General features: G+C 37.8%; 1 non-coding gene across 1 annotated transcript; it reads left to right on the plus strand.

Moving 5' to 3' along the window:
- Window positions 1-1201: 1201 nt before the first annotated feature.
- Window positions 1202-1308, plus strand: LOC136225226 (small nucleolar RNA R71). Its single transcript, XR_010686952.1, has one exon. It is a non-coding gene; the product is annotated as a small nucleolar RNA R71 (small nucleolar RNA).
- Window positions 1309-11499: the final 10191 nt, after the last annotated feature.

Consider the following 11499-nt stretch of genomic DNA (forward strand, 5'->3'; position numbering starts at 1 on the left):
TGGATCTTTTAGCTTTTTTAGAAGCTGCTGCTTGTTCTGGAGTATTGAAGAACAATCCCTGTTGAGTTGGATCATTGAGATGTTTTCCAGCTTTTTCTTGTTTGACAAGATGTCTTTCAGGAATTTTGCATATGACGGCAGCTGGGCAAGTGCTTCCACGAAGGGAATGTTGATATGCAACTTCCTCAAAGTGTCTATCACCTTAGAATTTTGTTCTTCCAGCTTCTTGTTTATTAACCTCGTCGGATATGGTACAGGTGGAACAAAGGGTGGTGGTGGTTTGTACTTGTTTCCTTATCCCTCCTGGTCTTGATCACTGGTTGGTTCTACCCCGACTGGTTCTTCTTGACTAGAAACAGTTTGTTTCTGCTCATCTTCAGCATTTTTGGAGGTTCCTGCACATTCAACATTTTCATCAGTAGAAACAGTTGGTTTAGTTTGCTTACCAGATCTCAGAGTGATGGCCATGACATCGCCCTTGGGGTTTGGCTCTGTGCTACTTGGCATTATTCCTTTCCCTTTTGACGTAGATGCAGCGAGTTGATGGACCTGTGTCTCTAGATTTTTAATTGAGGCTTGTGTCTGCTTCATGAACTGCATCATCATTGTCTTCATGTCTGGTTCTATTTCTTCCTTGGGTGGAACAGGTTGTTTATAATGCTACTGAGGTTGCCTTTGGTAGTGTCCTCCATGTTGTTGCTAATACCTTGGTTGTTCCTGCTGATTAGGCTGCCCTGTCCATCCGAAATTCGGATGATTTCTTGTGGCTGGGTTATAGGTATTTGAGTATGAATTTGGTGGATTTCTTTGATTATACTCCGCATGATCACATTCTCCCTGTTCACCTTTCCCTTGTTTAACTCCAGGGCAGTTGATGTTGAAATGACGCCCTCCACAAAAATCACATATATCATTAAATGGCGGTTCGTTGTGAATTGATGATACATTTATCTTGCCGAGCTGTCATGCAAGCTGTTCCATCTGGCTGGTTAGTTTTGACACAACATCGTCGTTCCCCGCTCTTTTTCCTTCACTCCTGGCGGAGTGCCAGTTATAGCTCGTTCTCACTACTCTCTCAATAAGGTCATATAAGGCTTGTGGTTCAAGATCTTCAGGGTTACCATTGGCAATGGATTCGATCTGGATTTTATAAATGTTAGTGACTACATTGTAAAAGTTTTGCACTTACATCCACATGGGGATTCCATGATTGGGTACCCTTCTCAGTAGTTCCTTGTACCTTTCCCATGCCTCGGCTAAGGATTCATCCTCTTCTTGTACGAAATGGGATACCTCGTTTCTAAGTTTAATGGCCTGTCTAGGTGGAAAATATTTCATCAGAAAAGCGCTGGCCATTTCTTCCCAAGTGGTGATTGTTCTTGGCTGTAAGTTCTTTAACCAGTTCTTTGCTTTGTCTCTGAGAGAAAAAGGAAACAACTTTAGCCTGATCACATCGTCAGAAACTCTTCGGTTTGATCTGAAGGTGTTGCACAGTGTGATGAACTTCTGGATATGCCCATTTGGATCTTCCGACTGGTATCCATTCAACTGTACTGCTTCCTGCAACATTTGTATCATAGATGCTTTCACCTCAAACATGTTGTTTCCTTCGTTGGGCAACACTGAAGGAAATTAAGGCTAAGGTATAGCAGCGGAAATATAAAAATTTTAGCCTATTTCCTTTTAACCATAGGATCCGTTAATCGTTATTTCATATAAAGAGGGATAAGAAGAAATACCTTTTGATGATCAATCTACCGTTGCAAGCGAAGTGCCCACAACTTCAAAGGAGATGTAAACTGTTTACCAATCTGCCCATATCCGAAACAGACCTTCCAGACCTCCGAACGACAATCCCTTCGGTGGACACGTGGACGAATATGTCTAGAAGCTACTGTCCAAACATCGCGACGATCCGACGGTTCAATCTCCGGGAATCCGCGAAATAGTGAACTGACCTGATGTAGACGAAGAAAAACGAATTTCTCCCTTTTGATTGTTTTTCCTTCTTTCGTGAATACAGTGAGATTAAATTAGAATCAACCCTTATGAGATGCAACCAAAATAGATTGCCTCTAATTAACCAACACAAGATCAAAGAGAAAAGGAGATGAATGAAATTAATCAATCGACAGAAGCCGCATGAATTCTTGTCCACGAACTAGGGGATGCGAATTCACTTTCTCTCTCTAAAGGAGTATTTCGAAAATCACCAAGAGGGGAGGGAGAAGGCATGCCGAAATTCACATAAGGATGGGGTATATATAGTCACTTGTATCTAAACCATAGTTAGATAGGAATAGGTTACTTAATAGGAATCCAATTCGGAATAGGATTCCCAATTATTATCTTATAATATATCTAGGATAATAATAAATAACCTAATTGGATAATAATAGGAGTATATTAATCTAATTAAAACTCCTAACTTAATTATCTCTTAATTAATTTAATTCACAAACCTAATCAAATTAGGATTAATGGAATTAAAATAATTCCTTATTTACTATATATATAAATTTCGGCCCCCTCTATATAAATGGGTCTTACTGGGCTCATTTGGACTTCCATCTATTAATGACATCCATCTCTCTTTTGGTTCCAATTCTTATGTGTGATCCATTAGGTTCTTACTACTTCTGGCCGTATGCAACTATTAAATTAATTTCTTCAAGAATTATATTTAATCCTTGCATAACGGAATGATGTACTGAGTATGTTATTGGCAAGTCTGTAATCATTCCCCCAGAGTCCGTTAAGAAGACAGGTTGATTCTATCGTTAACCCTTCCGTATTAGTTACAGTATAATTCGATCCTTTATCAACTATATCCTTGAACTGAATCTTATGACTATGGGTGATGTCAAGTCACATATAGCGAGACGTTCGTTTTACTTGTACAGGCTGAGTTAACTCAAATAGATAGGTTAAGTGAAATCTGTATTTCTACTCTTAAGCTATCACTTTGCAAGGATTTAGAGTCGAGTCTTCCACAAGCGATCCTTGGATATATCTCCCATTAATCGGGAGTGATAGATGCTCAATCCAATGTATAACTACCCTGAAATTACCTCCTGTGACACCCAACCTTTGCAGTTCACACCCCAGAGTCATCTCTGTTAAGGATCGTGGGACCACAGGATCAAAGTCTCACATTCAGTAATTCAGGATGACCAATTAACATTCCTTTGAGTCTGAGGATTACTTATACCTATTAATACCAATGAGATGAACAGGTGACAAGGATGAATCTACCCATCCTGTTATCTCAAATCGGATCCCCAATCCTAATGAACGACGTTTCATCGGATCTATGTAACTGTCCAGATATCTATATATATGAAGCTTGTGAGATCAGCTTTCTGTCGGACAGAAGACATTGTTACATACAAGTCTCAACAGTGATATATCAATCCTAAACATATCACTTGACTTGTGGTGGTTTTAAGTTTATTAGTTTATTATAAAGTTTTGTCTCACTTCATGCTTGTATGAACACTTTATAATCACTTTAAACAAACTTACGGATTTCCTTTTATTAGACTTTATTTAGTGCTTAAAAGGGATTGCCTTTATATAGTTATAAAACATATATCTCATTAAAACAAATGATATAAAGAACAATTCATTTATATTAAGTTTGTATCCTGCAACAATTGACTATAGGATACTAAACCCCAACATACTCCCACTTGGACTAAAGCCAATTGTTTCTAAAACTTATCCCAGTAGAAGTTAAATGACGATCATGTACTTTCTGGGTTAAAGGCTTTGTCAACGGATCTGCAACGTTGTCCTCTGTAGGTACTCTTTCTATTCTCACATCTCCTCTAGCCACAATCTCTCTAATGATGTGGTATCGCTTTAGGTAGTGCTTGGATGCATTATGAGACCGTGGTTCCTTTGCTTGCGCAATGGCTCCATTGTTATCACAGTACAGAGTAATGGGATTGACAATTTCAAGAACCACACCTAGTTCTGTAATGAACTTTCTAATCCAAACTGCTTCCTTTGCTGCTTCCGCAGCAGCGATGTACTCTGACTCGGTCGTAGAGAAAGCTACGCTTCCCTGCTTGGAACTTTTCCAACTGACCGCGCCCCCATTCAAGATAAACAGGTATCCTGATTGGGATTTAAAATCATTCTCATCTGTGAGATGACTAGCGTCTGAAAATCCTTCAATTTTCAGATCTCCTTCTCCGTACACTAGGAACATATCTTTAGTCCTTCTCAAGTACTTAAGAATGTTCTTGACGGCAATCCAATGCTCGTCTCCCGGATTCCCTTGGTAACGACTCGTTACAGATAACGCGAACGCTACGTCAGGTCTAGTGCATAGCATAGCATATATAATCGAACCGATCGCGCTGGCGTACGGGACTACAGACATGCGTCGTTTGTCATCATCAGTTTTAGGACATTGATGATTGTTTAACTTTACTCCATGTACCATGGGTAAGTTACCTCGTTTCGATTCAAGCATGCTAAACCGATTTAGCACCTTTTCAATGTATGTAGCCTGTGAAAGACCAAGCAGTCTACGCGATCTATCCCTGTAGATCTTTATACCAAGTATATAGGCTGCTTCACCCAGGTCTTTCATTGAGAAGTTACCGGATAACCATACTTTCACCGATTGTAATAGAGCAATGTCATTTCCCATTAACAGTATATCGTCCACATATAGTATGAGAAATGCTATAGAGCTCCCACTTGCTTTCTTGTAAATGCAAGCTTCTTCGCAATTTTGTTCGAAACCAAATTGTTTTATGGTTTCGTCAAAACGCTTGTTCCAGCTTCTAGATGCTTGCTTGAGTCCATAAATGGATCTCTGAAGTTTGCAAACTTTATTTGCATCCTTTGATATGAAACCTTCAGGCTGCATCATGTATACATCCTCAAGCAGATTTCCATTTAGGAAAGCTGTTTTCACATCCATTTGCCAAATCTCATAATCAAAATGAGCGGCAATTGCAAGCATGATTCTGATTGATTTGGACATAGCAACAGGAGAGAAGGTTTCATCATAATCAACACCTTGTTTCTGACGATATCCTTTCGCTACCAACCTAGCCTTGTAGGTGCTAACCTTTCCATCCATGTCAGTCTTCTTTTTGAAGATCCACCTGCACCCAATGGGAATTATCCCTTCGGGTGGATCAACCAAAGTCCACACTTGGTTAGTATACATGGAATCCATTTCAGAATCCATGGCTTCAAGCCATTCTTTAGAATCTGGACTAGTAAGAGCCTCTTCGTAGTTTTTGGGTTCGTCGTCTAATACGGGAACCTCGTGATCTACGAATAGGTGCCACTGTTGTCTCATCTAATGGGACTTCTTCGGGTACCTCAACCGCTTCTGTTGTTTCAGTCGGCGTTTCTTCCTCTTGAACTTCGTCGAGTTCAATCACGCTTCCCTTTTGTGTTTCTTCGAGAAACTCTTTCTCTAAGAAGGTTGCGTGTCTAGATACTATTACTTTCTGATCATCTGGATGATAGAAGTAATACCCCATGGTTTCTTTGGGATATCCAATGAAGAAACATTTATCAGATTTAGAATCTAATTTGTCGGACGCTATGCGTTTGACATATGCTGAACAACAACCCCATACTCTCATAAATGAGAACACAGGTTTCCTACCAACGAACAATTCATATGGTGTGGAACTAGCGGATTTAGTTGGTACTCGATTTAGGGTGAAGAGGGCAGTTTCTAAGGTATAGCCCCAGAACGTCTTTGGAAGTAAGGCCATGCTCATCATGGATCGTACCATATCTAATAGGGTACAGTTTCTCCTCTCGGATACACCATTGTGTTGTGGTGTATAGGGAGGTGTCCATTGTGAGCATATCCAACATTCAGTTAGATAATTCAGAAAATCATCTGAAAGATATTCGCCACCTCGATCGGATCGAAGTGTCTTTATTTTCTTTCCTAATTGATTTTCTACTTCATTCTTGAAGCATTTGAACTTGTCAAAGGCTTCTGATTTGTGCCTCATCAAGTAGATGTAACCATATCGAGTATGGTCATCTATGAAGCTTATGAAGAATCTGAATCCTCCTCTTGCTTGGACTGATATAGGACCGCATACATCTGAATGAATAAGTCCTAGAGTGTCTGATACACACTCACCTTTATTGCTAAAGGGTGTCTTTGTCATTTTACCTTTTAAACATGATTCGCATGTTTCCAATGATTCAGGATCAATTGGATCTATAAGCCCATCTGAATGTAGCTTTAGCATGCGTCTCTTGTTTATATGACAATGCCACAAGTAAGTTGAATTATCTAGCTTATGTCTTTTGGTATCAATTGCGAAAACAGAAATCAACACATAAATCCCATTTTGTGATATTCCTGAGAAATAGAAAATCGAATCTCTATAAAAATTGCAATGTTTGTTCTTTATAGAACATACCAGACGTTGGAGTACCGGCTTTTCCCTTCTGGAGGGTAGCTCGGTACAAAGAACAATTTCTCTTCCAATGCCCCACGTCACCACAATAGTGGCACTTTCTTTTAGGCTTCTTCACTTCCTTTCCCTTAACTTTAGTGGGCATGGCTTTCTTACCTTTCTTGGGATGTTTAAGATTGAAGAATTAAGAAAGGTTTGCAAGTCATTCATCTGATAGTTCATGATGAACTATGAATAACTCTTTGGGAGGGATTGAAGAATTAAGTCTACACGTAGTTCGTTATCCATCGCGAATCCAATACTAGAAAGTTTGGTAATGTAGCCAATCATCTTGACACAATGTGTCATTACAGATGTGCCCTCTTGCATCTTGCAACGATATAGCAACTTGGATATCTCGTAGCGTTCGCACCTGGTCTGTTTCCCAAACAGTTCCTTTAGGTGCATGATGATGGAATAGGCATAGTTGCCTTTGTAATTCCGATGTCATCGATGCAAGTATGATGCATCTGGCATGATCGTCATCAGCCTTGTGCTTCTGGTAAGCATCGATTGGGAGCATCATCCTCAGGGATAGGGGGTATCGATGTATCAAATACATACCCTATTTTATCAAACTTCAAAACGATTTTGAGGTTACGAAACCAGTCGGTGAAGTTTGAACTATTCAACTTGTTATCGGTAAGTATATTTTGCAGATTGGTGTTAGTCATGATTTTAAGAGTGTTTAATTAAACTTGAGAGTGGGAAAGAGTAGACGTATGTTATTCATTTGCTTTAAAGTATAACAATCTAAAATTATAGGCCTTTTAATTTATTTCAGATTGCTCCCACTATTTTTCCAAATTAATAACCCTCCATATTAATTCGAAGAATTTCACAAATCCTTTAGTGAGCTAGGATCCTAACTCCTGAGATTTCGCCTTGACTTTAGCCAACAAGCTAGACCCATTTGTTAGGTAGATTCATGCAATCAATCACATCTCAAATGCGATTCCTAGGTTATTGGGTTACTAACCACATTAGTAACTAATATGTCATTCATATTAATCTCAACCATCTTGCCCATTAGTTTATGACAACATGGGTTTGCTCATCCAATTATCATAATCTAATTTAAGTACTACCCCATATTCATGAAAGAACGATTTTCGATAATCCAGGTGTTACCATAAGACCCCGAGCTTGACTTTAGCCAACAACCCAAAGGCCCCCAGTACTGCCGGCTGAATTATAATATTAGGGAGGGGCAACCGATTTTAATAACTTGCTTATTTACTTAACTTTTTAATGAGGGATTTTTATTTAAGTCTCATAATCTAATTTAGTCTTGATTTGCTTTAGCATACATCAGACACACATACATACATACATTGGTGTTATGGACATATCATCTAAATTATTCCGTCGAGCCAGAGACGGAATAAAAAAAGGCAAAACCTAAGGAAATACTAACTATTACATATTTCTCTTTAGGTCATCCGTCTTCTCCATGACGCCTTGAAATTACATATTAATTTCTATCTTACTATAAGAAAACTTCAACTGAATTGAAGGGAATTAGATGAGAGGAGAAATTACAATAGATAGTAGAAAGGCAGGACGCGCAGACCCTATTTCAAAAAATACCAAAGGACTAAAAGAGGGTCCAAATATGTCCATAACTCCAAACATGCAAAGACTCAATTAAATAAATTTAATTGGTTGATTACATAACAGTCTTATGTAATATTTAGGTTAATCACATTAACTCCTCAAATTAACTTTCATCCAATTTTACATCTTATCGTTTCGTATCTTTATATTAACCCTTAGATTAATATAATCATATAAAACATCGATTATGCATGTCCCAATTATTTTGATTTCAATTCATTTAACGCTTTGATTTACAACTTGGTAAAAACAAACTTTTAAATGAATTTTTCATTCGATAATCAAAACAGAAAACTATTGATTTCCGAAACATATATATATATATATATATATATATTATTTACAAGCCGATTTTAACAATTAAAATCAAGTGGAATTCGGGCTTGGGCCCGAAATTGGGCTGCTGCTGTTTGGCAGCAGCCCCGCGGCTGCGCACGCGGCTGCTGTCGTGAGGCAGCAGTCGCGCGACAGCGGCTGGTCGCGCCGTGAGGCGCAACCCGAGCCGCTGTCGTATATATATATATTTTTTTTATAAAATATAAATATATATATATCAGTTTTTAAAACGGTTTTAAAAACGTTTTTCAGAAATAGAAAAAACTACAATAGATTTCCGCTTTATCTTTTAGAATTAATAAAACTAATTTTATTAACCTAACTATAAAACAAATAGATTTTGTTATAATGATTATCAACCGAAGTAATTAGGAACATACACATAATCTATTTTAATTAATAATTAACTAAAATTTATTTATCTTTAGAATTAATTAATCAAACAATTTGTTAATCGATCCTAACCATAAATATTTATTCAAATCCTATTGAAAACTTCTAAATTTTCATATATGAAATAACGGATTTAACGATGGCTCTGATACCACTGAAGAAAATTAAGGCTAAGGTATAGCAGCGGAAATATAAAATTTTAGCCTATTTCCTTTTAACCATAGGATCCGTTAATCGTTATTTCATATAAAGAGGGATAAGAAGAAATACCTTTTGATGATCAATCTACCGTTGCAAGCGAAGTGCCCACAACTTCAAAGGAGATGTAAACTGTTTACCAATCTGCCCATATCCGAAACAGACCTTCCAGACCTCCGAACGACAATCCCTTCGGTGGAAACGTGGAAGAATATGTCTAGAAGCTACTGTCCAAAATTCGCAACGATCCGACGGTTCAATCTCCGGAAATCCGCGAAGTAGTGAACTGACCTGAAATAGGCGAAGAAAAACGAATTTCTCCCTTTTGATTATTTTTCCTTCTTTCGTGAATACAGTGAGATTAAATTAGAATCAACCCTTATGAGATGCAACCAAAATAGATTGCCTCTAATTAACCAACACAAGATCAAAGAGAAAAGGAGATGAATGAAATTAATCAATCGACGGAAGCCGCATGAATTCTTGTCCACGAACTAGGGGATGCGAATTCACTTTCTCTCTCTAAAGGAGTATTTCGAAAATCACCAAGAGGGGAGGGAGAAGGCATGCCGAAATTCACATAAGGAGGGGTATATATAGTCACTTGTATCTAAACCCTAGTTAGATAGGAATATGTTACTTAATAGGAATCCAATTCGGAATAGGATTCCCAATTATTATCTTATAATATATCTAATATATCTAGGATAATAATAAATAACCTAATTGGATAATAATAGGAGTATATTAATCTAATTAAAACTCCTAACTTAATTATCTCTTAATTAATTTAATTCACAAACCTAATCAAATTAGGATTAATGGAATTAAAATAATTCCTTATTTACTATATATAAATTTCGGCCCCCTCTATATAAATGGGCCTTACTGGGCTCATTTGGGCTTCCATCTATTAATAACATCCATCTCTCTTTTGGTTCCAAGTCTTATGTGTGATCCATTAGGTTCTTACTACTTCTGGCCGTATGCAACTATTAAATTAATTTCTTCAAGAATTATATTTAATCCTTGCATAACGGAATGATGTACTGAGTATGTTATTGGCAAGTCTATAATCATTCCCCCAGAGTCCGTTAAGAAGACAGGTTGATTCTGTCGTTAACCCTTCCGTATTAGTTACAGTATAATTCGATCCTTTATCAACTATATCCTTGAACTGAATCTTATGACTATGGGTGATGTCAAGTCACATATAGCGAGACGTTCGTTTTACTTGTACATGCCGAGTCAACTCAAATAGATAGGTTAAGTGAAATCTGTATTTCTACTCTTAAGCTATCACCTTGCAAGGATTTAGAGTCGAGTCTTCCACAAGCGATCCTTGGATGTATCTCCCATTAATCGGGAGTGATAAATGCTCAATCCAATGTATAACTACCCTGACATTACCTCCTGTGACACCCAACCTTTGCAGTTCACACCCCAGAGTCATCTCTGTTAAGGATCGTGGGACCACAGGATCAAAGTCTCACATTCAGTAATTCAGGATGACCAATTAACATTCCTTTGGTCTGAGGATTACTTATACCTATTAATACCAATGAGATGAACAGGTGACAAGAATGAATCTACCCATCCTGTTATCTCAAATCGGATCCCCAATCCTAATGAACGACGTTTCGTCGGATCTATGTGACTGTCCATATATCTATATATATGAAGCTTGTGAGATCAGCTTTCTGTCGGACAGAAGACATTGTTACATACAAGTCTCAACAGTGATATATCAATCCTAAACATATCACTTGACTTGGGGTGGTTTTCAGTTTATTAGTTTATTATAAAGTTTTGTCTCACTTCATGCTTGTATGAACACTTTATAATCACTTTAAACAAACTTACGGATTTCCTTTTATTAGACTTTATTTAGTGCTTAAAAGGGATTGCCTTTATATAGTTATAAAACATATATCTCATTAAAACAAATGATATAAAGAACAATTCATTTATATTAAGTTTGTATCCTGCAACAATTGACTATAGGACACTAAACCCCAACAAACACGATGCAAGACGATTGTCCTTCCGTGGTTGGCCTCGAATAGTCTCTGATTCTCATAACTGGAGGATTGTTATTCTCTCATTCTTCTTCCTGATTTGGTTGGACTAGTTGTTCGGGCGGTACCCTTCCAGCCATCCTTCTTTCTCTTTGTCGCTCTCTTTGTCTTGCACGTCGAGCTCCCGCTCGGTTTTGTCTACACGTTCTCTCTAATTCGAGATCGATAGGAAAAACAGGATGTCCAGCTCTGCGCATAAACAGATAGAGAACTCTTTCTGGCTGCACTATTTAGCAAACAGATTAAAAACACCTTGTTTCACAGAAAATTTCATATAAAATTTGTTGCTTTCAATCCCCGGCAACGGCGCCAAAAACTTATTGTCCTCAGAATAGACTCTAGTAAGTGCACTAGATACAAGTAATAAAGTGATAAGTTAAGTATCGTCTCCACAAGGATTGAGGACCAAATTTCACTAG

This window comes from Euphorbia lathyris, chromosome 3, assembly GCF_963576675.1.
Source record: "Euphorbia lathyris chromosome 3, ddEupLath1.1, whole genome shotgun sequence".
Lineage (NCBI taxonomy): Eukaryota > Viridiplantae > Streptophyta > Magnoliopsida > Malpighiales > Euphorbiaceae > Euphorbia > Euphorbia lathyris.